Consider the following 5046-nt stretch of genomic DNA (forward strand, 5'->3'; position numbering starts at 1 on the left):
AACGTTAGCATTCCATGGTAAACTAATTTAATTAATTGTCATAATACATTAAACTCAGTAACAAGTTATGTTTTGTTTAGAGATGGAAAGTGAATTGATTGCTAAATTAATGCCATTCATTGTCCAAGATGGTTCAGAAGAGGGTTCTGGGTGGGAAGATGCAAATGAATGCTGAGACAACTTTTTTCTTTTTCTTGTGCAGATATATCCTCCCAAAATTCTGGAAAGAGCGGTAAGAAGGAAAACAAGAAAGTTCATCCACTTCCACAAGGGAAGTATGATAGAAAATCTTGCAAAGCAGGGTGGATTTGATTTTTAAATCAATCACTGGCCAAGAAACTTCAATTTAATCATTGTTTTCTACAAAAAGTGCATTCTGATTGTTTAATATAAACTTAATACATATGATTTACAACTTGGAGAGAGAGAAGTTTCATTTTTACAAGGAACATGTTATACATTTCAAAGCAATGACTTATTTTGATATTTTTTCAGATTAATGTTGCAGCTACATCAGAAAACTGAATTATGACATTTAATATTTTAAAAACTAAAACAAGCTTATGTATTTTGGATATTTTTCTTCAACAAACATGTATAATTATTTTTACAAAGCAAGCACATGTATTTTGGAATTCTTAACTATTTTAGTTATGTGAAATGTATTTTTAACAAAAATCAAATAGATTATTTCAGTCAGATCAATGCGAGAGAGTTAAAATGCTGGGTTATGCAGCAAACTCTACCTTCATCTTCCTCTTCCTGTTTATTCATAAACTGGAAAAGAAAGACAGGCTTTCCTGCTTTTTCAGTTCCCAGGTGATTTTTCTCAATTTAGAATGGATTAGTCCAAAGGAAGAAAATATTCTTTCTACACCTACAAAAAAAGCTACTGCTGTTAAAAGCTGGATACTTTACTAGAGTCTGATGGATCCAGGTGCTCAAATGACTTCCACCAGTTCACTGGTGTGATTTATTTTTATTTATTTATTTTTCTTTAAAACCTCTTTAGCAAACATATTTCTTGAATAGTTCACCCTTGGCCCTGAAATTTATTGTAGTTGGTATTATGGAGGAATGATTGCTGGATAAATTCTATCTATTATTAAAAAAAAACTATTATAAAAAAATTCTATCTAATATAAAAAATCTATTTTTATCTAGTATCTAGCTGCAGATAGTGCTTGATCCATTTGGGTTTTTTAAAACACCTGTAATTTAACTCTGCCATTACATATTTCTCTTTTCAAGGTCTCGCTCAGTTCATTCCAAACTTCAACAGGATCAACAATAAGTCAGCAATTCGCCTGCATTTTATTCAAGGCTACGGAAATAGGATCCGAATAGTCAGCATACAATCTATATTTATTTTTAGCCCAATTTTGAACTTTGGCTATGACAATTCCATTTTTTTTGTCATGATTTTGTTTATAGATTGTCATTGGATTAGGTCAGTTCTCAATATATCGCTCAAAACGGTCCACTACGGAGTTCCATCACACATCTTGTGGGAGAGTTAGTTTGGTTCCCCCTGCTTTCTTCAGAGCAGCTGCTGCAAAGTGGTTGTTACAGAAGTATTTTGCAAATTCAGCAACATTAGCCTTTATTTCTGGAGCACTGAAGTCTTTGGCTAAGAAGTGTATCAAATGAGTGGTGTAGCCATATGTTATTAGCTTGGGGCTTTTGTCTGTGACAAAGCTGTGTACTAAGCATTTGAATTTTTTTCCAGGTTGTTATAGCTCTTACTACTAATTTGTGTAAGTATTCTGCTGTGTGTGCATTTCCTGATGTATCAAGTGTTTCTGTAAGGTAAACAGTCCCTTCTGTTGTCACACAGGCACATATTACTGGATCATTGTGGACATTGCTCCACCCATCAAGACTCAGGTTAACAATTTTCCCCTCTAGACTTGTTGCAGTGTTCAATGTCTTTCTCATGCACTTCATCCAGCAATATTGTCTCAAGTAGTATATCATTAGAAGTTATAATCCCTAGCCCATGATGATATCTTTGAGCTTTAACATATCTTAAATTAAAACTATATCTTTATATAGATGTGTGTTTTTTGTTTTTTGTGTTTTTTTTTTTTTTTTTTTTTTTTTATAAAAAGCATCTTAACCAAAAAAAAAAAAGATTAAATTAAAAAATCTGATATAAATAATGAATTATTTATTTATTTATTTTTGGATCATTGATTTTTATCTACGCTGCTGCAAAGCTATTTGCTGTATGTCTTAGTCAGAACCTTGGTGACCTCAGAAAAAAACGTCTACATTATAGGTATTTATAAAATGTGATTTAATTAAAGGAGCAGGAGAAGCCAAACTGATCCTGAACCTGACAAGATGCCTGAAATCCCTGGGAAGGAGAGAAGTTACTGACAGGTTGGGCCTGTCTTTTCAACTGGTTGGGACAACTAACAATACCTTTTTTATGTTTCACTCTAGCTGTTCTGCCAAACCATTGGTAGCCTGTTGCTTAATATTGTTTTTGTTATTTGACCACTACTATACATAGAATTTCTTCTCATTGGAACAATTTAGACTAGACATTAGGAAGAACTTCTTCACGGTTAGAGTGGCCAACGTCTGGAATGGGCTCCCAAGGGAGGTGGTGCTCTCCCCTACCGTGGGGGTCTTCAAGAGGAGGTTAGATAAGCATCTAGCTGGGGTCATCTGAACCCAGCACCCTTTCCTGCCTATGCAGGGGGTTGGACTCGATGATCTATTGAGGTCCCTTCCAACCCTAGCATCTATGAATTTGAGAGGAACCAAGAGCTAGGGTATTGGAGGAATAGTTGTGCAGGGAAGCTGGGTTGTAGACACTAGTGTGGAACTTGGGAAGAGGACTCATGCTGAAGAATCTTGAAGGGGGCTCAGAAAGACGGGATGAGGATGCAAAAGTGACAAAGTAAAGAGCAGTTATAAGGGACCTGGAAGTATGGAGTGGAGTGATGTTTGTGAGAAGGAGCAAAGAGGCAGGAGTATACTGGGAGGGAGTAGTGGGCAATCAGGGTGCTTTGTTGAGGGAGAAATGAAGAGGCAAGGAGTTCAGAAGAGGCTTAAATGTATTATTATGCAGAATTGAGGTCTAATTTCCTGTGAAATTAGAGTGGCTGTTTGTACATGTGACTGGGTTTCAGTTCTCCCTAAATTGAAATGGTGGGTTGTTTGGTTTTTTTGTTTGTTTACTTCTGTTAATTAAAAACTCACATTTTCAATTTAGGGACTTCCATCACTGTGATTGGAACAGTGATGGCTCCTGTCAGTTCACCCCCACCACTGCAGGCTGGCTCTACCAGAGAAAAAATGGCGAGGGGCCTGATCCTCCCCCCGGCAGAACCTGCCTGCCTCTCCCGTGGTTGGGGGTGGGGAGCAAGTTTCTGGCAGGTCCCAAGCTGCAGGGTGGTCTGTTCCTTTCTTCCGTGGTGGCGGCACCCCCTGGGACTGCCTGGGTGGGCTGCTAACAAGTGGGTGGTGCCACCATGGAGGGAAGGACTGGGCCCTCCTGCAGCTCAGGGTTCACTGACAGCTCACCCCCCAGTTGCAGAAGACCTGGGCAGGCTTCATTTTGGGGGAGGAGGGGAAGAAAAGATCAGGCCCCTCATTGTTGTTTGTGTTTTCCCTCAGTGAAGCCTGCCTGCGTGAGCTACTGTTGAATCATATAGCCCCTGAGCTGCATGGGGCTCAGACGGTGGCAGCACCCCCCAGGGCTGCCTGGGTGGGGTGCTAGAGGGTGGGTGCTGCCTGGGGGCACCACTGCCATGGAAGCAACGTCTATGGACCAGAACTGCCACCTCCCTGCTAGGCCCCCATCGGGCCCCAAGGGAGGCACACCTGAGCCCAGGGTAAGTGAGGATCTAGTTAGGGAGCTGCTGGAGGGGCTGGACATTTTTAAGTCAGCCGGTCCGGATGATCTCCACCCTAGAGTTCTAAAGGAACTGGCCGGGGTCATTGCGAGTCCCCTGGTGCAGCTTTATGAGCACTCGTGGTGCTCTGGAGAGGTGCCGGAGGACTGGAAGAGGGCCAACGTGGTTCCCATCTTCAAAAAGGGGAGGAAGGAGGACCCGGGAAACTATAAGCCAGTCAGTCTTACCTCGATCCTGGGCAAGCTGTTTGAGAAAATTATTCTGGCACACATCCAGGAGGGGCCAGCAGGGAAATGCATGCTCAGGGGCAACCAGCACGGGTTCATCAATGGCAGGTCATGTCAGACCAACCTGGTGGCCTTCTACGATCAGGTCACTAAATCATTGGATGCAGGGGTAGCAGTGGATATAGTCTTCCTGGACTTCCGGAAGGCTTTCGACACTGTCTCTCACCCCGTTCTCATTAGGAAACTGGGGGACTGTGGCGTAGACACCCACACAGTCCAATGGGTCGCCAACTGGCTAGAGAGCCGCACCCAGAGGGTGGTAGTGGATGGGTCCTTCTCGGCCTGGAAGGACGTGGGCAGTGGGGTCCAGCAGGGCTCGGTCCTCGGCCCCGCCCTGTTCAACATCTTCATCAGTGATTTGGATGAGGGGGTGCAAAGCACCCTGTTCAAATTTGCTGATGACACCAAGATGTGGGGGGATGTGGGCACAACAGAAGGGAGCAACAGGCTACAGTCGGACCTTGACAGGTTACAAGGATGGGCAGAGGAGAACAGGATGGGGTTCAACACAGACAAGTGCAAGGTGATGCACCTGGGGAGGAACAACCGGCACCATACCTACAGGCTGGGGAACTCCCCTCTTGTCAGCACGGAGGTGGAAAAGGATCTTGGAGTCATTATCGACTCCAAGATGAACATGGCTCGGCAGTGTGGGGAGGCGGCTAGGAAGGCCAACTGTACCTTGTCGTGCATCCACAGATGCATTTCAAGCAGGACCAAGGAGGTGATCCCCCCCCTCTATGCGGCACTGGTCAGGCCGCAGCTGGAGCGCTGCGTCCAGTTCTGGGAGCCGCACTTCAGGAGGGATGTGGACAGCATGGAGAGGGTCCAGAGGAGGGCCACTCGCATGATCAAGGGACAGCAGGGAAGGTCCTATGAGGAAAGGTTAC

At 43.6% G+C, this 5046-nt stretch overlaps 1 protein-coding gene across 1 annotated transcript in view; it reads left to right on the top strand.

The window, feature by feature from the left end:
• The first annotated feature begins 204 nt into the window (after window positions 1-204).
• CD59 (CD59 molecule (CD59 blood group)) overlaps window positions 205-5046 on the top strand; it is a 15258-nt gene continuing 10416 nt past the window's right edge. Inside the window, exon 1 of the mRNA XM_025200964.1 lies at window positions 205-232. The gene's annotated coding sequence lies outside the window, so the exon portion shown is untranslated. The remainder of the gene's footprint in view (window positions 233-5046) is intronic.

This window comes from Alligator sinensis, unplaced genomic scaffold (assembly GCF_000455745.1).
Source record: "Alligator sinensis unplaced genomic scaffold, ASM45574v1 scaffold442_1, whole genome shotgun sequence".
NCBI classification, from domain to species: Eukaryota; Metazoa; Chordata; order Crocodylia; family Alligatoridae; genus Alligator; species Alligator sinensis.